This window comes from Heterodontus francisci, chromosome 17 (genome assembly GCF_036365525.1).
Source record: "Heterodontus francisci isolate sHetFra1 chromosome 17, sHetFra1.hap1, whole genome shotgun sequence".
Classification (NCBI taxonomy): Eukaryota; Metazoa; Chordata; class Chondrichthyes; order Heterodontiformes; family Heterodontidae; genus Heterodontus; species Heterodontus francisci.
The window spans coordinates 67,018,690-67,045,741 of NC_090387.1; the positions used below are offsets into that span (position 1 = coordinate 67,018,690).

Here is a 27,052-nt window from a genome sequence, read left to right on the forward strand (position 1 = left end):
GGAATAAGCCTTACAGGCTTGAAAGGTAAAAGCTGCCAACCTCACCAATAATGTCAAGAGTACTGTCCCAGGGACCATCTTAAAATATTTTAATCTTGTGACCAGGAGAGAGATGATTTTAAAAGCATTTCAATTTTTATTTTGCCAAAGATCTCAAAGAAACCAGTGGTCAGTCACCATCTGAGATTTTGCTCATCTTCTCATCGTACAAATAATCTATTGAACGTGAAAAAGGCCAATTGGCCCATGAAGATCATTAGTTTAATGAACTAGAACTTCCTTCAGAACACTACTCATTATCTATTCCAGATTAACTACTTTGATGTTCTCTCTGGTACTGCATAGAGATCAGTTTTTTTTTAAAAAAAACCTTTCCACAGGGCTTCTGCATGGAGCATGGTTAAGAATTTTTGAAAGCTGATGTGGAGAAGACACCAGCCAAGAAGGTCCATTCAATGTGTCACTTTACGGAATGGGGAATGTAATGTGGGTGTTTCCTGGCTCTTGGGTGTATACCTGTTGCACAATCGCTTGCTGAAATGGACATCACAGGACTCCATGAATTATGCCACACGTGAAGACTTTTGGTTGAATCTCAACTACAATCCTGATTACCTGTTTGACCCACATTACCATCCAACAAAATTCTTAATATGAAAAGAGAGGGGCGGCAATATTTTGAACTTCAAACCGACAGTAGCTGGTTGTTATTTTCATGTTTTCACACTCTTCCCTAAGTGTGAAATTGTGGAATGATTAACAGGCAGACAGGCCACAATGTGATCACCCCTTCCACGGCTGTAACCAGCATTAAACCAGTTAGTGAGTTGGTTAGTTTTGTATAGCGGGAGCGACTTTCGGGCTGTCACCGTTGAAGAGGGGGAGCTATCTACATCAAGCAGACAGGAGCATCCCAGCTTGATGTTAACCTAGAATTCAGAGTGGAGCCCTGGTCTCCAGGACTGTCTGCAGAATGGTTTGAGCCCTGCACCTACTGACTCAGAGGTGGAATGCTACCACTAAGCCTCATTAGTTGGTGTACATCTATCACTTGATTTTATTGACAAACTGCCTGCACCTCAACAGTCATCAGAGAGATTAATTTGCACTAATAGCAATGCTTCCCAGTATATTTGTACATCATAGCTAGTGGACACCTCAGAAGTGATTTTGGTGAAGTAAGAGCTGGTATCTATCCAATACCTAAGATGGATACAAGGAGCCAAGGAGAGCACGCATATCTCTCCTACATGTGTGTATGCCAAAGTTACCTTTTATGCTGTATGGGTGTGTGTCGCTGAAGGTAAGCATGCAGGTGCAACAGGAGGTAAAAAGGGCAAATGGTACGTTGGCCTTCATAGCGAGAGGATTCGAGTACCGGGATGTCTTGCTGCAATTATACAGGGCCTTGGCGAGGCCACACATGGAATATTGTGTGCAGTTTTGGTCTCCTTATCTGAGGAAGGATGTTCTTGCTATAGAGGGAGTGCAGCAAAGGTTTACCAGACTGATTCCTGGGATGGCAGGACATGTATGAGGAGAGATTGAGTTGGTTAGGATTATATTCGCTGGAGTTCAGAAGAGTGAGGGGGGATCTCATTGAAACCTATAAAATTCTAACAGAACTTGACAGGGTAGATGCAAGAAGGATGTTCCCGATGGTGGGAGAGTCCAGAAACAGGGGTCATAGTCTAAGGATACGGGGTAAACCTTTCAGGACTGAGATGAGGAGAAATTTCTTCAACCAGAGAGTGGTGAGCCTGTGAAATTCGCTACCACAGAAAGCTGTTGAGGTCAAAACATTGTATGTTTTCAAGAAGGAGTTAGATGTAGCTCTTGGGTTTAAAGGGATCAAAGGAGAGGGGGCGAAAGCGGGAACAGGTTACTGAGTTGGATGATCAGCCATGATCATAATGAATGGCGGAGCAGGCTCAAAGGGCTGAATGGTCTACTCCTGCCCCTATTTTCTCTGTTTCTATGTATACCCTAGTTGCCGAATGACCTGAAGTCTCCTGTGATGAACAGCAGATAGAGTCTTTGCAGAGAATCGTGCAGATTTCTGCACTTCCAACAACACAGGCCCACATCCTGGTACAATGTGCATGTGAGAGCACCCTCATTTGTCTCTTTAGAAAACATTTTGTCAACAAAATTGGTCAACACGTTTGATAAATTCCAATCTATGGATAGAAACATCTCCCCTGAGCTCCTGCAACAGCCTCGAGAGTAAAGTTACAACCTGATAGAACATAAAGCCATAGAGATCAGCAGGTGTCAGGTTTGATTTTCAGTCTGCACTGAGGTAGCTGATCTCAGCTGGGGAAGCAGGAGATGGTCTGAGAGAACAGGAGATTACTTGGGGGAGGAAAACTGTCCCGAGTTCTGCAATGAATACACCTCATAGATTAACATTCTCCCAAGGACATTGCTGCAGGAGTTCCTCAGGGTAGTGTCCTAGGCCCAAACATCTTCAGCTGCTTCATCAATGATCTTCCCTCCATCATAAAGTCAGAAGTGGGGATGTTCGCTGATGATTGTATGATGTTCAGTACCATTCACAACTCCTCAGATACTGAAGTCACCTGTGTAGAAATGCAGCAAGACCTGGACAACATTCAGGTATGGACTGATAAGTGGCAAGTAACATTCAATCCATACAAGTGCCAGGCAATGACCATCTCCAACAAGAGGAATCTAACCATCTTCACTTGACATTCAACAGCATTATCATCACTGAATCTCCCACTATCAACATCCTGGGGATCACCATTGACCAGAAACTTAACTGGAGTGGCCACATAAATACTGTGGCTACAAGAGCAGGTCAGAGGCTGGGAATTCTGCGGCAAGTAACCCACCTCCTGACTCTCCAAAGCCTGTCCTCTATCTACAAGACACAAGGGAGGTGTGTGATGGAATACTCTCCACTTGCCTCGATGAATGCAACTCCAACAAACAGCTTGACACCATCCAGGACAAAGCAGCCCGCTTGATTGGCACCCCACCCATGACTTTAAACATTCATTCCCCTCACCACTGATGTACAGTGGCAGCAGTGTGTACCATCTACAAGATGCACTGCAGCAACTCACCACGCCTCCTTCGACAGCACTTTCCAAACCCGTAACCTCTTCCACCTAGAAGGACAAGGGCAGCAGACGCGTGGGAACACCACCCTCTGCAAGTTCCCCTCAAAGCCACACACCATCCTGACTTGGAACTATATCATTGTTCCTTCACTGTCACTGGGTCAAATTCCTGGAACTCCCTTCCTAACAGCACTGTAGGTGTGCCTGTACCAGATGGACTGCAGCGGTTCAAGAAGGCAGCTCACCATCTTCTCAAGGGCAATTAGGGATAGGCAACAAATGCTGACCTTACCAGCAACGCCCACAACCCATGGAACGCAAAAAACAAAATCAAGCTGAACTTTTACTGCACAAGCCCTTACCTGTGTCAGCTGTGGCTCAATAATTGCACTTCTGAGTCGGAAGGTGGTGGGTTCCCTTACTATTCACAAAATTTAGGCTGACACTTGAGTACAGCATAGCGGGAGTGTACAAAGGCAATCAAATTTTTTACAAAAATATTGTACTGATGCGTTTGTATTATAAATTGAATTGTATTGCTGCTTTTGAAAAAAAAAACACATTGGTCACCTAATTGATTTATGAGAATCCATATAAGTCACAACAGTTATGAATAATGTCAGAGGTGCTGTTTTTCATGCTCTTGCATGTACATTGTACTAGGAAGTGGGCCTGTATTGTTGCAAGTGCTGAAGTCTACATGATTCTCCATCAAGACTTTATCTGCTGCTCATCATAGGAAACTTCAGGTCATTTGACAGCTAGGATATACACGCACACATACACATACAGCATAAAAGGTAACATTGGCATACACACATTAAATCGAGACTCCATTTGCCCTTGGGTGGGCTTAAGATTCACGTGGAACCATTTTGAAGAAGAGCAGAGAAGTTCTGGCCAATATTTATCCCAAAACCATCATCACTATCTGTTCCTTATCACATTGCTGTTTGTGGGAGCTTGGAATGCACAAATTGGCTGCTGTGATTATGCTTTAAAAGTGCTTAATTGGTTGTCTAGCACTTTGGGTTGTTCAGAGGTGAAAGGTGTTATTCGAATACTAGTCTTTCTTTCTCATACTGTCAATGTGTAAAACACCACACATCATCCCTGGATAGAGTTAATAGAGACAAAGTGACTTCTAGTAAGAAGTATTAGCTACTGAATCAAGCAAAAGCCGAATTAAAGGCCTACATTTTTAATTGGAATTGAAGGAAAGAAAATCTTTCTGCCTTCCGTTACTGATTGCGTTGAAATGTTAGCCGATCATAGACACTTTGCTTGTTGTGGGGTGGGGTGGTGGGAGGGGGAAGGGGGTGGAATTTGCCTGCCTGCATAAACTTGATGATTGCTTATCTGCTTCCTAAGGTCCTGGGCTACAGGAAATGAATAGTATCATGATTGCAGCCCAAGAGGTTACCACTTAATCCTTTCACATCTAGAGTTTCGTGCATAATATGGATGGAAAATACAACCACTCATCACATCAACATAAAAATATGTACTTGATACTAACTTATTATAAGTCTAATGTAAACATGCAGCATGATCATACCTCAGCTCACTGATTCAGATCCTTTTGAAATTAACTGAATATTCCTCCCTCACAAAAGTTAGGGTAACCAATTCAATTAAAAATTAAAGATTTAACATTAAAAATCATCCAAACGTAGACGCGACTTTTGCCCTCTTAAGTAAAGGATCCTTTGACACTATTTTGAAAAAGAGCATGGGAGTTCTCTCTGGTGTCCTGACAAATATTTATCCATTAATCCATCAACTAATGTCACGAAAACAGATCATCTGGTCATTATCACATTGCTGTTCGTGGGAGCTTGCTGTGCACAAATTAGTTTCCTTAGTAGTACGTTACAGCATTGAGAACACTTCAAAAGTACTTAATTGGCTGTCTAGAGCTTTGGCATCCCCTGAGGTCATGAATGGCGCTATAGAAATGCAAGTCTTAATTTTGCTTTAACAAAGCTCACAACTCTCTCTTCTACGAAGAAACCACTGCACTAGCTCGTGAAAGTAATTATTTTCTGATAAATTGCTGAACAATACATTAAATCGACATTAATGACTAAACTAATAGTTGACAGAACACAATGAGGAACAAAGAATGCTTGTAATTGGCTCTCCATCACAAGTTGATCGATGAACTGGACTGTCTCTGAATACATCTCATCGGTGATTTCAGACAGATGGAGCATGGTTCTCCCTGTTTTTATTTTTCATAATATTCTTTGATCTTCTCTAATCTGTTGGAATGTTTTTGATAAGAGTATACAATAATTATGCTGAGAAACAATTAAAGAATCTCTGCATTATACCAATTTAATCACATCAGACACATGAGGGGGGAAATTTTATGCTCTCCCCCGCGTTTATTTGGAGGAGGGAGAGGATAAAATTGGGTGGGACAGCGGTGGGGGAGATTCTCGCCAAAATTTAGTCCAGGCCAGGAAGGCCTGTGAATGGCCTTCCCACTCCGCTGCCAATTGAGGCATTTAACTGGGCAATTAATCCCAATTAAGAGCTTCATCCTGCCACCGCTGCAATTAGTCCTGCGATGGGTGGTCCTGTCGCCGCATGGAAAGCATGGCATGAAAAACCGTGTGGGCTGCATCCTGGGTGGGGGTGGGGGCGCAGGAGTGATGGTCCCTTGTTAAAAGGCACTTAGTGTCTGAACGAGGGACCCGGCATCAGGTAATGGGGGGACCGCTGAGAGCCATCAGCCACCCACCCCTGCCCTTGCTAGCGACCCCCTCCCCTCACTCTCCTGCGCAAGACCCCTTACGCCCTGATCTACCTGTGGCCTGGGTCCAGCGCCACTCCTGGGCCTCCAGTAGGTGCTCCTCTGGCAGCAGCCACCACCTCCGCAGTGGGCGCTGCTCAGTGGAAAAACTGCCAGTCTCTGATTGGCTGGCAGCTCTCCAAGGGCGGGAATTCCGGTGGTGGGGTCCTTGATCCTATGGAAGGCCTGCCGCTGTCCATTTCAGTGCCTTATTGGCACTAGATTTATTTATTTTTAAATTTTATTTAGAGAAAGGTGGCCCTTTCGGCCCACCGAGTCTGTGCCGACCAACAACCACCCATTTATACTAACCTTACAATTATCCCATATTCCCTACCACCTATCTACACTGGGGGCAATTTACAATGGCCAATTTACCTATCACCTGCAAGTCTTTGGCTGTGGGAGGAAACCGGAGCACCCGGCGAAAACCCATGCGGTCACAGGGAGAACTTGCAAACTCCGCAAAGGCAGTACTCAGAATTGAACCCGGGTCCCTGGAGCTGTGAGGCTGCGGTGCTAACCACAGCGCCACTGTGCCGCCCTTGGCAGGCCTTCTGGAGAATAGGTGACACAGGGAAATCGGTGCCGCTTTTTCCAGATGTCGAGACACCCATCGCAAGAATAAAATCCTGGTCACAGCATTCTATTAACTAGGCCTTAAAAAGCCTTATTTTATATCGGATATAAATAACCAATAAATTAACCTCAGTGGGTTCAGGTCTGCTGTCAATTTATTAGTACAATTTATTAGTGCCAGTTCTGGCTCAACCTTATCTATTTTATCAGCTTTCAGAAGTCTTACAATGATTTTGTTTTAAGTAATCCTTTGCATGTTCAATTTCTAATTCTCCCTCCGAAGACAACAAAGTATATCACAATTAAATATTCAACATTTCTAATATCAAAAGCAGAAGTTAATTATTTTCTATGGTGATCTGTTTAGCTGTCAAATTATTAATGTTGCAAGCCCACTGCAGTTCCAAGCCAAAATTACAAGTTCCCTGATTTGCTACAACCCCTTGCAACATATTTTGATGGAAGCCAGAGTGACTTTTTCCCCCAATGATAATGAACAGATATTAGTAAAGCTTGCAGAAAATAGGGTGAGAATACTGGATGAAAGACTGGCTGCTGTATGTGACAACGTACATAATCTGGCACAGTGGCGCAGTGGTTAGCACTGCAGCCTCACAGCTCCAGTGACCCGGGTTCAATTCTGGGTACTGCCTGTGTGGAGTTTGCAAGTTCTCCCTGTGTCTGCGTGTGTTTCCTCTGGGTGCTCCGGTTTCCTCCCACATGCCAAAGACTTGCAGGTTGATAGGTAAATTGGCCATTAGCAATTGCTCCTAGTATAGGTAGCTGGTAGGGAAATATAGGGACAGGTGGGGATGTGATAGGAATATGGAATTAGTGTAGGATTAGTACAAATGGGTGGTCGATGGTCGGCACAGACTCAGTGGGCCGAAGGGCCTGTTTCAGTGCTGCATCACTAAACTAAACTAAAAATTTCAGTGCAATACTGAGGGAGTGCTGCACTGTTGGATGTGCCATCCTTTGTTGGGCCTTCCCCAGGGGAGGCAACGCGGGGCTCTCGGCGGCACTTTAGCCATTGGCCAAGAACCCCGTCACCCAGATAAAATCCCGGTCCTCATTACTGTTTGTCGTAATGAAAGCTTTCTTCGATAAGGGGTACCCTGGGGCATTTTGCTATGTTAAAGTTATTATAAAAATGCAAGTTGTTGTTGTTGTGTTGCAGCTGAATGAGCAACAGGGACAAATGACTGGGGCAGCACAGTGACGCAGTGGTTAGCACCGCAGCCTCACAGCTCCAGGGACCCGGGTTCGATTCTGGGTACTGCCTGTGCGGAGTTTGCAAGTTCTCCCTGTGACCGCGTGGGTTTTCGCCGGGTGCTCCAGTTTCCTCCCACAGCCAAAGACTTGCAGGTGATAGGTAAATTGGCCATTGTAAATTGCCCCTCATGTAGGTAGGTGGTAGGGAATATGGGATTACTGTAGCGTTAGTATAAATGGATGGTTGTTGGTCGGCACAGACTCGGTGGGCCGAAGGGCCTGTTTCAGTGCTGTATCTCTAAATAAAAAATAAAATAAAAAATTTTTTTAAAAATCACTAATCAGTAAGAGGCGCCCATCCCCACAACCATTTCTGCATTGTTCATTTTTAGACATCTGTTTATCAGATTTGTGTCCACTTGTGTAACTCTACTTTTTGAGCCATCTATGCAAAAGGACTCTTTAGTTTATTTTCATTGATTTCTAACGATTCAGAAACATCTTTTTCTTTGTCCATTTATTATCACTGTAAAGATTAATCGGTGTACACAAGAAGTGTAGTTTCCTGCTTGCTTCCAATTTGGGATTAGAGATAAATTTTGCTTCACAAAACATTGCTTTGAAGCAACTACCATTGACATTGTGTGTTGATGTATCATCTTCTATTAAAGTCAGTCCGGTAGGTCTTGACTTTGTGCGATAGTGTAAAACGGGTAATAGTGAATTGCCAGTCTGTTTTTCACCTCTCCCGATTATTTCAATTGAAGTCAACGGAAATAAAATTCAGGAGAGATGTGAAACAAGCAGCCAATTCGTTGTCACCAATTTTACAGTCTCTCATAAAGTCAAAATTACCTCCAGTGAATGAAAATGTGAGGGGGAAAGCACAAGAGGAAATTGCTCTTTCTAGCAGAATTTATAACACAATAGCCATCAAATATTATTCACAGACACAATAAATACTGCAGTGGAACAGCCAGCAACTAATTCTAGCTGGGGAGAAAGCAGAAAATAATGTGGTTCATGTACCAGGAACACAGAACTCCCAGCCTTTGTGCATGGCTTTAAGACTTTGAGCACCGAATGACCATTGTGATTTTTAACTTAAATGCCTTTTCCGATCCAACTACATTTATAGATGTGTACACAACCAAAAGAAACAATCTTACATCAGATACTTTTACATTTTGTACTCTGAACAATAACAGTGTATTGTACAACATTCAGGAAGATAATCCCTGCTACACAGAGTAAAATATGTATGGGGTCATGATGAAAACAAATTGCCATTGTCATTCAATCCTCAATAATTATTTTTCCATTAACTTTAGTGTTCTTTAAAAAAAAGAACATTCCCAATTAAAAGTTTTTAAATATAATTACACACAAAGTAATTTAGTTCATAATGTGACAGAATGTTTACTGCCTCAGGGCACAAGTTAAATTGCTCAAGAAGCATTTAAGGAAGCATTTAGTTTAGGAACATAACCCCATCCCTTCACTTTTTCCCATGAAAATATAAGGCAGTTAAATATCTTGCTATCCTTAACTAGAAATGCAGAGTATACAGAGTGCAGCGTATGCTACAAGTATTCAGAAATTGTGCTACAAAGGGGCCGGTTGGTGATAGAATTGAAGGAAAACAAAGTACATTGGTTAAGCTTCATCATGACAATGAACTGGCGTGGAAAAAAAGCTTCTGTGTTGTAAGAAATCAATGAAGTTAAACTAAAGTGACTTTTGTATTAGTGCTTCAGGTTGCAAAATGGGCAAAAGTCTGATCAATGCCAGTGTATTGTACAACATTCAGGAAGATAAGCCCTGCTACACTGAGATTAAAATATGAATGGGGACATGATGAGAGCATATTGGTCCAGAATCTTCTGAAGTGGGGCATCTCACAGTGAGCCCTGTTAGTTAGACTTGTTCCTGCGCCCTTCAGCTCAAAAGATTTCTATCCATAGAGTTGCAGGAAGTGCGAGCTGATAACGATACCATGACAGCATCTGGGACCTTGTTGAATAAGGGGACAAACAGTGTATCTCTTTAACCAATGAGATAAAGCATTGATAAATAGAGAAAAGACTGAGATGGAGGGTGAATTAGAGTGGGTGAATTCAATGTCAAATCAATGTCCAGCAACTTGTGGTGATTCAATATTCACAGGGTATCTCTTCCTCACCATAAATTGCTGACTGATTTACACATTAATAATGGTGTTCATCGTTAACACACCATAATTTTTTCAGCAAATTTCAGGTTGATATACAACAACATAACTTATATTTATATAGTGCCTTTAATGTAATAAAACATCCCAAGGTGCTTCACAGGGGCATTATAATCTAAATATGGCGAAGAGCCACATAGGACGATATTTGGGAAGATGACCAAAAGCTTGCTCAAAGAGGTAAGTTTTAAGGAGTATCTTAAAGGAGGAAAGTGAGGTAGAAAGGCAGAGAGGTTTAGGGAAAATATTCAAGAGCTTAGGACCCATGCAACTGAAGCAATGGCGGAGCAATTAAAATCAGGGATGCACAAGAGGCTAGAATTATACGAGTAAAGATTACTTGGAGGGTTGTGGGGTTGGAGGAGATTGCAGATATAGGGAGGGGCGAGCCTATGGAAGGATTTGAAAACAAGGATATAATTGTAAAATCGAGGCGTTGCTTAACCAGGAGCCAATGTAAGTCAGTGAGCACAGGGGTGATTAGTAAACGGGACTTGGTGCAAGTCAGGACACAGGCGGCAGAGTTTGGATGACCTCAGGTTCACGGAGGGTAGAACATGGGAGGTTAGCCAGGTGTACATTTGAATAGTCAAGTCTAGAGGTAACAAAGGATGAGGACTTCAGCAGCAGATGAGCTGAGGTGATGCTATGCAGGTGGAAATAGGGGTCCTTCAACCAAAAAGGTTTGAGAACCACTAACTTATATGAAGGACAAAGGATGCTCACGAGGACCTGCCGCAAATTACCATAGAACAATAACTTTCATTTTTGGTGTTATCTGAGTACAGCAATAGCTTGGAAAGACATGAAACCTGAATTAAGATCTCCAGATATGAAGAAATGGTGCTACATTACTTTCATGTTTTCACATTTGTTCTGTCTTCCTAACTACCATTAAGTTAACTTTCATCTTTCTGTAATCTGCTACATTAGCCCCCATGGGACTATTATTGTGCTGTGGATTGGCGAGATACTGGTTAGTAAACAGGAAAAAAAAATTTGAGCCACACAAAGGGTCAGAGTCAGTGTCAATGATAGGTCATGCCTTATCCGTACAACTCAGAGGCTATTCATGTTTAATGTGACATAGTATAAACTGGTTCATGATTCTCAAAGCATGGTTGAGCGTTGAGTTTTAACTAGTGGGCGTACAGCTGACAGTTGCTATCCCTGTGTACAATGTACTTTCTTAAAGTCTGTCTCAATTAGTTTCTTCAGATAACGTAAACAAACTGGAGCCAAACATAGAGCAGAACGAGATGGGTAGATTGAAATTTTCTTATTCCAAAAACAATCAACTTCAATGAACTTAGAACATTACAACTGGCAATTGCTTTAATGGTGAGCACATAACAATGCTCTTTATTTTGAAGGTACCAATTTGAAACTGGTCCTTGCTTTAGAGCAAGGGACATCCGCAGGACCAGGTCCTACTGCTATCTCTACATCATTCTCTATCCAAAGAGAAGCTCTGTTAAATACACAGATGGATCGCCACTCAGGTGAAATGTTTCAAGTTGGTAAGTAGCTGACTGTCCCATCAGTTCTTTAATAACATTAAAAACAATAGCAGTGAACTGCTTGGGAAATTTCCAAACTCTATTTAAAAGCCCAAAAAGGTTTCTTCAGGTTGGTTGTAGAGTAATCAGCAGTCAGTACAAAGATGAAGTACTGGGAGGGTCCCTCTCAAAATGATATTTACACTGCTCTGATGGGCTGAATTACACCAAGATTAATGTGGAGCTATGCTCCAGATTCCATATCAGCACAGAGGGAAAACCACAATTCCACATTATAGCTGCCTATAATTTGAAGCTGTAAAACTACAAATATCACTGCTCTTCCCAGACTGCACATTTTCAAGATTTAACGCTGTGAAGATGTTTTAGCTTCTCTCTGTAAAAAGCTGATAAGCCACTGCAGCGTTCAGAGCCTAATTATGAATAAGTTTTCTAATAGGCAGACCTGTGAGGATGAATTAAAACTAAATGCTCTTAACTACTGAATGCTAAAAAAAAAACAAGCAAACATGTTCTATCTTAGGATCACTGTCCGGATTTACCAATGATTCTAATAGTGGTAGAAGACAAGAAAAAAAGCGTGAAACAAAAATGTAGCAATGGCATTGAGTACACTCCTCACACTTCTACAGTCACTGACCCAAATCTGGAATGTTCCTTTATTTTTCTCATTTCTCATCTGAGACATTAACTCCAATGTGAGAATCAAGTAGCAGCAATAGACAGAGTTCATAGTCAGTATTAGTCTAAATCTACCAAAGGTATTCCACCAGGCTACCAATTAGTAAATGCAAATAGAGCAAAGCAGACTATAGCACAAACATTACTGGTTACAGCCTCTGACCTGTATATGAAAGAGAGCTCTTCATTTTCCTAAGGGTGGTTCATGTTAATTTGAACACTAAATTGAAGCTACAAATGATGATTGTTTAATAGTCTGACTGGCCAAAGTGGGGGAGGGACAGAGAATTGATTTCAGCCCATTGTTGCCTTTCACATCCAATTGATGGTATAAGCCTACTTGACATTTGTGCCAAACTGCAGGGGATTTGTTCCACACTTGTCTGGAGTGTATACCTGTCTGAAACTGTTCCATGTCCACCTTTTGTCCTTATTACCCCCTTATATTATTAACAGCATAGAGCTGAAGTCATCATTCAGTTGTGATAGAAGAGCAATTAGAAAGAACATGGGGAGAAATAGGTATGTTACATGTGTCAGAGTTATGATAGAAAGGCAGTATTCAAGAAACCATTCCCTCCACCCTTATTCCTGGCAAACATGTTCATGACTGAAGATGATGTCACACTTGGCTCAGTTGCTGGCGCACTCATTGCTGAGTCAGGAGGCTGTGGGCCCCAGCCGCACTGAAGAGACTTGAGCACATAATTGAGGCTGACTCTTTGGTGCAGAACTGTGCAGATTGCTGCACTCTCAGAGGTACCGTCTTTCAGCTGAGACATTAAACTGAGGCCCCATCTGCCCTCACCACTGGATGTAAAAGCTCGCATGGCACTACTGGAAGAAGAGCATGGGAGTTCTCCAAGTGACCTGGTTAATATTTATCCCCCAACCAATACCAAAAAGAGATGATCTGGTCATCTATTTCATTGCTGTGACCTCACTGTGTGTAAATTGACTGCTGTGTTTCCGACAACAGCGACTACACTTCAAAAGAGATTGGGAGTAAAGCACTGTGGGATGCCTCGGGTCATGAAAGGCAATGTATAAATGCAAGTCTTTCTTTTGTTTCTTAACTACGGGAGAAAGGTAATAACATAAGGAAGGGACCGATGATAAAATATTGCAGAACTATGTTGGTTATAATAGAAAGTGCGTTTGTGAAAACTATGAAGGGCAATCAGTACCAAATGGGTTAAAGCTTTGCTCTATTGGGTTTAGCCATCATTTTCTAACTACCAATCCGATAAACATGTGTGATGGCCAGATATAATAGCTTTAGACATTCACCATGGTTCCAGCTTAGTTTGGCACCACTGCAGTCTCCTCGTGTTTATTTATTCTTGGTGTTGAATAATTACTCACAACCTCACATACGCATACTCCAGACAAGTCTCGGGAACATTTGTTCTTCTGCAGCAGCAGCAAAACTACTTAACCAACTTGTCAAGCAAAACAGCAACATTTTAAAATAGTCTTCACCTCCTCAAATATATTTCAAAAAAGGTTCAATTTCACTTAATTAACATTATCACAAGAGCATGTTGCATTAATTGTTTTGGGGGGGGGGGGCGCGGGGGAGAGAAATAATGACCCATGAACACTTGAAGAAAATTTTTTGGAGGAAGCAGAAAAGTTTTTAACCACCATTGAAATAATGATAATCTGACTCATTCGATCACATGCTCAATTAGTTTCAAAAAAGCAGCTTTCTCCCCACTGAATTAGTTCCATTTCTATGAAGAGCTAGAGGGTCCAACATGACTTGTGCTATCTGTGCTGACTTGCTATATCACGATGTGTTAGTAACAGCATCTACTGAAATACGAGAGCAAAAACATAACATGGGAGACAGACAAGTACTCTGCCGGTGCACCATGGCTGCAGTGTGCACCCTCTAGAAGATGAACTGTAGTAACTCACCAAGGCGTTTGAGACAACACCTTCCAAACCTGTGACCTCTACCACCTTGAAGGATAAGGCAGTAAGCACATGGGAACACCATTCCCTTGAAGTTCCCCTTCAGGTCCCACACCATCCCACCTTGGAAATATATCACCATTCCTTCAATGTTGCTGGGTCAAAACCCTGGGTCTCCCTACCTAACAGCAATAAGGGTGCACCTAGAGACTGCAGCAGTTCAAACCAGCAGCTCACCACCACATTCTCAAGGGCTTTTTAAAATTTTTATTTGTTTCATAGGAAGTGAGCGTCACTGGCAAGGACAGCATTTGTTGCCCTAGTTGCCCTTGAATTCAGAGGGCAGTTGAGAGTCAACCACATTTCTGTGGGTCTGAAGTCACATGTAGTCCAGACCAGGTAAGGGCATTAAATTTCCTTCCCTTAAGGACATTAGTGAACAGATAGGTTTTTATGACAACTGATGGTGGTTTCATGGTCACCATTACTGAGACTAGGTTTCAATTCCAGAATGTTTTCTCATTAATTAATTGTATTTATTAATTATTGAATTTAAATTCAGAAGAAAAGGCAGTATTTCAATTCAAAATACTGGATATCTGCTACAAATTCACTTATGACCAGAGGTCCCGTGAACAAAATGTATCCCAAATTAGAGTACTCCTCCAATGGATCAAAAACTTCCAAGTAATGAGGTCTTGACTGGAGTTGGGAGAATGGCACTGCGTAATGGAGCTTATAAATGGAGAAATCTACCAACATCAACTTGTTACAATTAACCAAACCTGCAGCAGCTATCAGAAGAACCTTTATTGACATTACCTTTTTAAATACTGAGTTGTTACTCCTGAACTCACTGCAAGCCACCTTTCAGCTCAATTCACATTACCATTCACTTTTGAGTACACCTAGTTTTAAAGCTGCTGCTGCCTTAATTCCAGGAGTAGGCCTTAGGCACTCAATATTACACACTGATAAATTAATAAACTAACACAACCACAGATAAAATGGTGATACAGGTCAACCATATGTTCTGAGAAAAGAAACAAAGAACTTGCCCTTGATACGCTACTCAACACATCTCTCAGAAAAACCCAAAACACTTCATACACAATGAATTGTTTTGAAGTGCAGTGAGCTGGTATATTCAACAGCCATGTTATGCATGTGGTCTGAAAAAACAGTGGCGGGATACTTTTTCAGTGGTGCTGGTTCAACTACTGGGAAGTGAGCTACCATTCATATTGAGCTAACATTTGTAATTAGTTACTTCAATGTAAAAAGACATAACAGGCAAACATTAAGTTTGTCACCAATAGCAGAATTCTCCAGGCAACACTGAAGAAACAACTTGTATTTATATGGTATCTTTAACATAGAAAAACTTCCCACGGCACCTCACAAAAACATTATCAGATATAAATTGACACCAAGCCAAAGGAGACATTAGGATAGGTGACCAAAAGCTTGGCCAAAGAAATCCTTTTTAGGAACCCCTTAAAGATGGAGAGGTTTACAGAATAAAGGTGACGAAGAGCACAGCGCATAGAAGGTGCAAAGTGAGTCAGCCCCGAAAGGGACAGAAATGTGCTTTGTTATTATTTTCCACTCAATCTTTTGAATTGAATGAAGGGAAATTTGCTTTAACTGTTACACTGTAAGGTCACTTAATGTACATAAAATAAAGTGGGCTAAGGATTCTTAAATCTTTATAAATCACTGTTTAGGCCTCAGTCGAAGTATTGTGTGCAATTCTGGGCACCACACTTCAGGAAGAATGTCAAGGCCTTAGAGAGGGTGCAGAGGAGATTTACTAGAATGGTACCAGGGATGAGGGACTTCAGTTATATGGAGAGACTACAGAAGCTGGGTTTGTTTTCCTTACAGCAGATAATGTTAAGGGAAGATTTAATAGAAGTGTTCAAAATTATGTAGGGTTTTGATGGAGTAAATAAGGAGAAACTATTTCCAGTGGAACCAGAGGAGACAGATTTAATGTAATTGGCAAAGGATGAGGTAAAATCTTTTTAATGCAGTGAGTTATGATGATCTGGAATGCACTGCCTGAAAGGGCGATGCAAACAGATTCAGCAATAACTTTCAAAAGGGAACTGGATAAATACTTGAATGTGAAAAATTTACAGGGTTATGGGGAAAGAGCAGGGGAATGGAACTAATTGGATAACTAGCATGATGGGCTGAATGGCCTCCTTCTGTGCTGTATCGTTCTATGATTCTAAGTGCCTTATTTCATCAAGTGTTTCAATCTCCCTTCAGAAAGATTGAAGGAACATACATAAGGACATGGGTGAAAAACACGATGTTGAGTGTGGATCAAAAGGTATTGTTCCAGCCCCTGGTTACACTGTGGTTTGATTAGATATTGGGCACACTCCTGAGTGTAAGACGCTCAGACGACTTATTGGACTGACCAACACTGCTATAGTGCTTCGTTGTAAAAGTGATTATTACGTTTCACCTCCTGACCTCTACCTGTCTTCTCCCCTCTTGGTGTTGATCAGTCATATCAAAGTCATTTCTTCTTCCTCACCTTGTCAATGCTCATGAATGGTCCTTCCTGATCTACTAATCTCTCCTCTTCCAGATGCTGCCTGACCTGCTGCCCATTCCCAGAACTTTCTGCTCTGTTGCAAATTTCTATGTGCAAAGGAAGGAAAGACAAGCTACGGATTGACCGATTCCTACAAATATTTGGTAATCATAGCAAGTACATTTTAAAAGGTACCAGATTTCCAGTTTAGCCCTAGCTGAGGCCACAGTGATTGCATGTACTTGTCAATTTTTGAGTATACAATTTGATGAGTATAATTGGAATCACATTTCAATGCTCTCTGTCAACACACTGTATGTCATTTTATAATTCTGGGAGCCTTGTTCTGATCAGAAATACTACAATCTGGATTAAAATGTGCTGAGAAAGTGAATGAGGAGTTAAATATTTTTGTGGCATAAACCATTGACAACTTTTATATGCAACACTATTAACACAGCAGTGAAATTGTAATTGATTAAATATACAAGACACACTTAGAATGTCATGTCTGATGTAGATGGGGTCTAAGGGAAATGAATATTCACCTCTGTCCCCACAATTCCTCTATTATACTCGATCATTTCAAACTATAATCACTAGAAGAATGCACCATTCCCACTCCAAGAATGGGTATCTGGCAATTCAATGGTCATTGGTTCACCATTAACATCTACCTTCCCACTTACCATCTCTTCAAATTAGAATCAGACAGGGAGTCATGAAAATCTTAACTTTGGCTCCCTTTGGCTGAGGAAGTTTCAGATTCCAAAATTGATTAACCGTGTTTCAGGTGCACCAACTACCTTCCCTTCTTGATTTAACCACTTGCAACCTGAGCATTTCCTAACAGGAAAACTGAGAGCTCGGATGAAAGCTGTAAGTTTATCTGCAGTCCTAATCTGTATCATCTAAAAGTGAGAGTTCAAGCTCGCAAAACTGTTAAAAAGTATATGGGATGCTAGGTTTTATAAATGAGGGATAAATTACAAAAGCAAAAATATACCTTTTGATCTTAACACACACGCCTGGTGGAAACAAGGCCAGGTTTGGGAGTTGGGTGGCAGTTAAACTGGAGTGGGGTACTTAATCACTTCTTTTGCACCCTGATCTGGTTGCTTGCAATATTAAATTGCAGGTAGCAAAAACACTTGCCCAAGCCAGAGTGGGTGGGGAACATCCTCTTTAAATATGCAAATAGAGCTCCGGTGACATCACTGGGGCTTGAACTGCCATTTTGAGGGCTGAATGGCCCAAAGGAAGTTTTCAACCCTGAAAAACACACTTCTGGCTAAGCAGGGCCTGGTGATAGGGACATAGACCCAAACTAGAGACTCTCAATGAGAAAGAATATTAGCAACATGAACAATTATATCTCGTGAACAGGGTTTAAACTAGAGTGGCAGGGGGATGGGAATCGAGCAGTGAGACAGAGGAGAGGGAAACAAGGATAGAAATGAAAGACAGAAAGGTAAGAAGCAAAAGTGGAAGGCAGAGAAAGCAAGGGCGAGAAACAAATGGGGCCATAGTGCAAAATAAAGCTAAGATGACTAACCGTGTTAAAAAGACAAGTCTAAAGGCATTGTGTCTTAATGCACGGAGCATTCACAATAAGGTAGATAAACTAACAGCGCAAACAGATATAAACAGTTATGATATAGTAGTGTTTATGAAGACATGGCTGCAAGGTGACCAAGGATGGGAACTGAACATCCAGGGGTATTCAATAATTCAATATTTAGGAAGGACAGGCAAAAAGGGAAAGGAGGAGGGGTAGGTTGTTAGTAAAAGAGGAAATCAATGCAACAGTGAGGAAGGATATTGGCTCGGAAAATCATGATGGGTGGAGCTAAGAAACACCAAGGGGCAGAAAACGTTGGTGGGACTTGTTTATCGGCCCCCAAATGGTAGGGGAGATGTAAGGGATGGCATTAAGTGGGATATTAGAGACACATGCAATAAGTGTACAACTGTAATCATGGGTGACTTTAATGTACATGTAGATTGGTCAAACTAAATTAGCAATAATACTGTGGAGGAGGATTTCCTGGAGTGTACACGTGACAGTTTTTTAGACCAATACGTTGAGGAACCAACTAGAGAACAGGCTATCCTAGACTAGGTCTTGTGCAATGAGAAAGGATTAATTAACTATCTTGATGTGCGGGGTCCCTTGGGGAGGAGCGACCATAACATGATAGAATTCTTCATTAAGATGAAGAATGAAGTAGTTGAATCCAAAGCTAGGGTCCTGAATCTAAATAAAGGAAACTACGAAGGTATAAGGCGCGAGTTGGCTATGGTAGGTTGGGGAACTTTACTAAAAGGGTTGACGGTGGATAGGCAATGGATAATATTTAAAGAACGTGTGCATGAATTACAACAATTATTCATTCCTGTCTGGCGCAAAAATAAAACCGGAAAGGTGGCTCAACTGTGGCTTACGAAAGAAATTTGGGATTGTATTGGATCCAAAGAGGAGGCATATAAAATTGCCAGAAAAAGCAGCAGGTCTGAGGATTGGGAGCAGTTTAGAATTCAGTAAAGGAGGACAAAGAGGTTGATTAAGTGGGGGAAAATAGAGTATGAGAGTAAACTTGCAGGGAACATAAAAAATGACTGTAAAAGCTTCTATAAATATGTGAAGAGAAAAAGATTAGTGAAAACAAATGAAGGTCCCTTATAGTCAGGAACAGGGGAAATTTTAATGGGGAACAAAGAAATGGCGGAACAATTAAACACATACTTTGGTTCTGTCTTCACAAAGGAGGACACAAATAACTTCCCAGAAATGTTAGGGAACCAAGGATCTAATGAGAGGGAGGAACTGAAGGAAATCAGTATTAGTAAAAAAAAATAGTGCTAGGGAAATTAATGGGGTTAAAGGCTGACAAATTCCCAGGGCCTGATAATCTACATCTCAGAGTACGAAAGGAAGTGGCCCTGGAAATAGTGGATGCAATAGTGGTCATCTTCCAAAATTATCTGAATGATGATAGATTGGGAAAGGGGGAGGTGCAACTAGACCTGGGTGTCCTTGTACACCAGTCGCTGAAAGCAAGCATTCAGGTGCAGCAAGCAATTAGGAAGGTGAATGGTATGTTGGCCTTCATTGCAAGATTTGAGTACCGGTGCAAGGATGTCTTACTGGAGTTATACAGGGCCTTGGTGAGACCACATCTGGAATATTGTGTGCAGTTTTGGTCTCCTTATCTGATGTTCTTGCCATGGAGGGAGTGAAAAGAAGATTTACTAGGCTGATTCCTGGGATGGCAGGATTGACATATGAGGAGAGATTGGGTCGACTAGGCCTATATTCACTAGAGTTTAGAAGAATGAGAGGGGATCTCATAGAAACCTATAAAATTTTAACAGGACTAGACAGGCTAGATGCAGGAAGGATGTTCCCGATGGTTGGGAAGTCCAGAACCAGGGGTCACAGTCTCACAAAACAGGGTATGCCATTTAGAACTGAGATGAGGAGAAATTTCTTCACTCAGAGGGTGGTGAACCTATGGAATTCTCTACCGCAGAAGGCAGTGGAGGCCAAGTCATTAAATATATTCAAGAAAGAGATAGATATATTTCTCAATGCCAAAGGGATCAAGGGATAGTGGGAGATAGTGGGAGAAAGCGGGAACGGGGTACTGAATTAGACGATCAGCCATGATCTTTTTTGAATGGCAGAGCATGCCGAAGGGCCAAATGACCTACTCCTGCTCCTATTTTCTATGTTTCTATGTAAAAGATAGAGAGATGGCTTCTTTCTTCCAAGAGAAAGATAGTGGGACACTTTGCAGTTGAAATACTCTACCAGCCTTTCTTTCTCCTTTAAATAAGGCCATCAATCAAATCTCATGACAGACACAGGCCGGAATTTTACCCCACCCCAGCGGGTCGGATGGTGATGTGGGGGCGGCGTAAAATTGAGCGGCAGGCTCCAGGAGGCCTAACCGCCCCAATTCCGCATCCGACCAAGTTTACGGAGGGCTGGCAGGGGGTGGGTGGGGGGTGAGAAGCGGCCTGCCCGCCCAAGGCCAATTAAGACCCTTAAGTGGCCACTTAACGGCCCTCGCCCACCTCCACGGGTATTTTACCCAAGGCAAGCGGGTGCGCCGGGGAAGTGAAAGGCCACCCAGCTATAGCTGTCGGCCTTTCCACACCCCAGGGAGGGGGTGGCCTGGCAATCGGGCACAGGGTGATTCCCTCGGTGAGGATGCCTGAACTTACGTTCTGTCCCGGTTCCATTGCGTCCTCCTCCATTGGCTGGGCTGCAGTCTCAGCAGTGGCCACCGCTCCCAGTGGCGCTGCTGAGACTAAGAGCTGCCGGCCCGTTGATTGGCCGGCAGCTCACTGAGGCGGGACCTCCTCCCTCAAGTGAGTGGAAGTCCCGCCTCGGGCCAATTGAAGCCTGGGGATCCGTAAAATACGGGACGGATCCCCAGGCTGGGCGGGAGCGGGATCGGCACCGACATTTACGTCGTCATTGGGCCAGATTTGCAAAGCCCACTGGGAGCGGACATAGGTGCATCAACAATTTGAAAATCACACTCACGGAGATCGGTACTGGATCCTGCCGCCTCCGGAAAGCAAAGCTATTTTTAAATGGAAGCCGGGAGGGAGGGAATGGCAAGCCCGCACGCTTCCAATTCATTACCTGTTGGTCTCATTGTGGAGCTCATTAAAAGGCTTTTCAGGAGCAGTTTGTGATTTTCAAAGGAAGGGCATAGGGAGAACGCCATGTCTGGACCACAGCAGGGTGTAGAAGACGTGAACAATGTAGAGGGCCATGAGCGCTATGGGAAAGGCTGATTAACATGGTGCAGAGGTCCAAATAAAGCTCAGCTGCTCTGAACGTGCCACAGAGTAGCCATTGCTACAGCTATAAGACTTGCTTTTCTCAGTGGTGAGTGGTAGGACTCTGAAGAGGGATGCCAGCCTGCTGGCATCACTTGGGCAGCTGGGGTTAGCAGAGGAAGTCCTGGTGAATGCACAAAGCCCAGCTGAGGGAGTTCAGATGGGAACAGGCTACCCTGGCAGTGGACAGAGCAGCCCAGGATGAGCTTCAGTAGATGCAACCTTCTGGATAGCAGGAGGCCAGAGGAGCACAGTGGGGGGTTGCAAGGGGACGAAGGCCCTATCCAAGACATCAGTTCATAGAGTCATAGAGTTTTACAGCACAGAAACAGGCCCGTCGGCCCAACGAGCCTATGTGGACCATCAAGCGCCTGTCCTAACTAATCCCATTTCCCTGCACTTGGCCCGTAGCCTTATATGTTATGGCATTTCAAGTGCTCATTTAAATATTTCTTGAATGTCGTGAGTGTTCCTGCCTCTACCACCCCTTCAGGCAGTGTGTTCCAGATTCCAACCACCCTCTGGGTGAAAAGATTCCTCCTCAACTCCCCTCTAAACCTCCTGCCCCGTACCTTAAATCTATGCCCCCTAGTTATTGACCTCTCTGCTAAGGGAAAAAGTTTCTACCTATCTATCCTATCAATGCCCCTCACAATTTTGTACACCTCAATCAGGTCCCCCCTCAGCCTTCTCCACTCCAAGGAAAACAATTCCAGTCTATCCAGTCTGTCTTCATAGCTGAAATGCTCCAGCCCAGGCAACATCCTGGTGAATCACCTCTGCACCCTCTCCAGTGCAATCACGTCCTTCCTATAGTATGGCGACCAGAATTGTACACAATACTCCAACTGTGGCCTAACCAGCGTTTTATACAGCTCCATCATAACACCCCCACTCTTATATTCTATGCCTCGGCTAATAAAGGCAAGTATCCTGTATGCCTTCCTAACCACCTTATCTACCTATGCTGCTGCCTTCAGTGATCTATGAACAAGCACCCCAAGGTCCCTCTGACCCTCTGTACTCCCTAGGGTCCTCCCATCCATTGTATATTCCATTGCTTTGTTAGACCTCCCAAAGTACATCACCTCACACTTCTCAGGATTAAACTCCATTTGCCACTGCTCCGCCCATCTTACCAGCCCATCTATATCATCCTGTAGTCTAAGGCTTTCCTCCTCACTATTTACGACACCAATTTTTGTGTCAGCTGCGAACTTACTGATCGTACCTCCTATATTCACGTCTAAATCATTAATGTACACTACAAACGGTAAGGGTCCTAGCACCGATCCCTGCGGTAGACCACTGGTCATAGGCTTCCACTCGCGGAAACAACCCTTGACCATCACCCTCTGCCTCCTGCCAATAAGCCAATTTTGAATCCAATTTGCCAAATTACCCTGGATCCCATGGGCCTTTACTTTCTTAACCAATCTCCCATGCGGGACCTTATCAAAAGCCTTACTGAAGTCCATGTTGACTATCCAAGAGCCAGATACCTGCAAATGATAGCGTGCCTGTGCCGTAAGAGGTTTTGCCTATCCAGGCAGATGGACTTGGACCTTTGTGCTCTGATCCACAAAGACCTGAGGCTTCGCACCATGACAGCCCCATACTTGCAGCCGCAAAGGTCTCCATCGCCCTGAATTTCTATGCAACTGGGTCATTCCAGGGATCAGCTGTGGACCCAGGTGGCATCTCGCAGTAAGCAGCTCATCATGCTACCAGGCAGGTCAAGGATGCCATATTCAGGAGGTTAGGTGACTACATCCACTTTGAACAGATGGGCCTGCGCAGGTACAGCGGCCAATGGGTTTCACCTCCATCACTGGATTCCCCCAGATGCAGGGCATCATTGCTTGTGGCCATCAAAGCACCCAATGACCAGCCAGTAAGATCCACCAACAGGAACAGCTTCCACTCCCTCAAGGTCCTCCATGTATGGTCTCACTTTCCTGGCAGTTGTCAAGACACCTTCATCCTCCATCAGTCCAGACAACCTCAGGTCTTCACTCCATCCTCCAAAGAGTATGGATGGATCTAAGGGGACAAGGGAAATCCCTTGAGGAGGTGGCTACAGACTCCTCTATGGGAGCCCAAGACAGAGGCACATAGGTGATAGAACCAATGCCACCTGCTCAGTAGGCAAACCATTGAGCAGACCATCAGGTTTCTGAAGAAGTGATTCCAGTGCCTAGACTGGTCAGGTGGTGCCCTCCAATGTCCTCCTGCAATGGTCTCTGTCATTGTGGTGAGATGGAGGGTGATGACACTGAACAGAGAGGTGTCCCTACTGCCTGACGAGAAGGCAACCTTTGGTGCAGTGCAAGGTTTTGGCACAAACTGCTCCCTCAGGACAACCAGCAACCTCAGTGCTGGCTGCCGCGGGATGACTACATGAATTCCACACTTGATCTGACTCACCTCCATTCCCAGTCCCACTGGCTCTGAGTGGACTGGAAACCTGGCTCCATACCAACTAAGGGCTTACCCATTTGAAAATCTGAACCTGAATCAGTTTCCCAACAGAGGTGGGTTTCCAACCCAAAACCAGACCCAGCTCCTGTTTCCCAAGTTCGAGTTCCGAAGAAGGGTCACTGACCCGAAACGTTAACTCTGCTTCTCTTTCCACAGATGCTGCCAGACCTGCTGAGTGAATCCAGCATTTCTTGTTTTTGTTCCTGTTTCCCATCTCCGTAATGAAAATCCAGCCCATTTTGCCAGATAATTGTCTTGTGGTTATTTAAACCAGTGACTTACTTTTGCATTTCCTGGCCTTTCACCTGTTTGGACCTCATCCCATTCTTTCCTTAATGTTTTATTTGTGTATGTCCCCCCAAACACAGATTCAACACGCATATAACTTGCTTTAATAGGCATTTTGGCCAAGACCAAGCAATGTGGCATTATCATCTGCTGATATAAAAATCTCTGAGTCAAAAACTTCCAGGATTTTACTGTGTACGTGAAGTGATAAATGAGGTATTAGGCACCAGATTGTAGAGGAATGTGCTCTAACATTGTTTGGAGTCCAAAAAGTTTCCCCTTAATGGATATATAGATGTTATATATATTGCTTAACAATTGTCTAGTCACAGTTAGAAAGAGCAAAAATGCGTTGGTCTTAAAAACCTATTTCCTGTAAACTAGCATTCTTATCTACATCAAGTGGTGACTCATTTTCAATTAATCTACACTAAATAACGAATTCTGAGAGCAGCATTTATAACCTAATGCCCTTGTTCTAAATGGATAACTTCTAACACTTGCTAATGGATGCTTCATGCAGATAGGACTAACATGATAAAATGGTAGCAGATGCTTTACAGTTCTGTTTGCAGAATACAGTGCACAACAGTTCAATAATGAAACACCCCTCATTTAATACACCTCCAGCAGCAACCAGCCCTACATGTACAGATTAACATAGACCACGGAGCAAAAGATCTATCTCAGTATGGACATAGAATCACACAGCACAGATGATGACCATTTGGCCCATCATGCCTTTTTGTAAATGCTATCCAATTATTTCCATTCCCCTGCTCTTTCCCCATAGTGCTGCAAAATTTTCCTATTTTAAGTATATATTCCATGCCCTTTTGCAAGTTACTATTGAATCTACTTCCACCACCCTTTCAGGCAGTGTATTCCAGATCATCACAAATAGATCATCACAACTGTATGTACCCGTTTTGTCTTGATATTATATAGGTTTCATCAAATAAAGCAGAAAACCTCTTTTTTTTTAAATCATGAAAATCATCTAATTACAACTGCCACCATTGCTATGGTCTGATATTAGCTTTTCTCTGCCAGGAGTCAAAGTTCACAGAAGACCCATGCTATGGAATATTACATAAACTACCAAATCTTTAACATGACTGAAGAGTGGTGAGCCAAATTCTCAGCCAGCATTTTCATTACCAGTGGGGTTGGAAAGGGATGTGGGCGTGATTTGAAAACCACATTCACTGAGGATGACACTGGATCCCACTGCTTCCGGAACGCAATACAATTGTCAAAGGGAAGGCGGGAGGGCGAACGGGGAACCCGCTCACCTCGAATTAACGGCCCATTAAGCTCCTTGAGGAGCTTGCTAACAGGTCAGAGTTGAAAGTTGAAATTGCCAAACCCGAACAGTCTGGTGCACGTTAGTGCACAGCTGTCAGATTCAAAGTGGGAAGAAAGTAAAGTTTTTTTTTGATGTTGAAAAATTTCTGGAACTGGGGGATCTTGCGCCAAATCAAGTGCTTTACCTTCCACTTTACTCGGCTAAGCTGCTGGCCCTCCAAGGTGCTGCCTGCTCTCTTCTGAAAGGCAGCGGCAGGCCTCATCATGGCCTTTGGCGCTCATGTTGTCCAGACATCTCCCACCTCCTGGTTACTCTCGGTGCCACTAACTGGGTGCCGAGCTCATCACCGGCCCAATTAGGGCATTTACATTTCAAGACAGCGTCATGGTGTCGGGGCACAGAAATTATCCAGGTGTCAGGTTTCTGACCCTAATTTGAAAATCAGGCCCCTAGTGTCAGCTGGAGACTGTTACTAATGTAGTTTATTTAGAGCCGCACACAGGGCGGTGATGAGACCAATGTAAAATACAAATGGAAAGTTTTTAATTACAAGATAAAAATGTGAAAGACAAATATGTACCCAGAGTCATAAGAAGGGAGCGTGGTGAGAAAAAGCTACGGTGGCTGACTGTTTATGTACAAACACAAATAGGATGTTAACAGAAAAGTTTCTATAAATTAAAGGTATCTAATACTCTGCTAAAAAGAGTTGAGTATAAGGAATAGCTAAAGAAAATGAAGGCTGATATTAGGGCAGCTAAAAGGCTAATGGAAAAGAGGATTGTAGAAAATTGTGGAAGTAATAGGAAAAGCTTTTTCAATGATGTGAAGAGTCAGAGAACTGTCAAAGTCTGTAATGGGCCATTGAAGGATGTTCAAGGGCAGGCTGCAAAGGATTTACTGAGGATGGCAGGTGAGTACTTTGCATTGGTCCTCACTTTTGACGATGATGCGCAATTACTAAAATTGACCGATTTTAATTGCAAAACAAGTATTATTAAACTAGATAAAAATATTGCTTCAGATAGAATTAAGAACTTGACAATAGATAGTGCAGCCAGGCTGGATGATATCCACCATGGGCCCCCGGGGAAATGGGACACATTCTGTAGCAGCCCCGAGCCTGTATTTTTAATAGCTCGCTGCACTCTGGGGTGGTTCCCATAGACTTGAAGGAGGCTAATGTAATCCCCATCTTTAAAAAAGATGAGAAGACAAACCCAGGTAACTATAGGCCCAAAAGTGTGACATCATTAACAGGAAAAACGCTTGAGGGACTTGGATGATTACTTGGATAGAAGGGAGCATATTAGGGATCTCCAACATGGCCTCATGAAAAGGAGGTCACATCTTACAAATTTAACTATGAATATCGCTGAAAACAGAGATATTTTGTTGAAGCTTTTCATCTTGCATTCATCAGGACAATTCGCAAGAATACTAATGTAAGTGAAAAAACAAATTTATACTGTATGAGAAGAGAATGCTGGTTGGTTGGCAAGTGGATTCTGATTGGTAGAGGCGTTGCCATG

At 43.0% G+C, this 27,052-nt stretch overlaps 1 protein-coding gene across 5 annotated transcripts in view; it reads right to left on the reverse strand.

Moving 5' to 3' along the window:
• Positions 1-27,052, reverse strand: part of fhod1 (formin homology 2 domain containing 1) — a 386,223-nt gene that overhangs the window by 68,599 nt on the left and 290,572 nt on the right. The window lies entirely within an intron of this gene.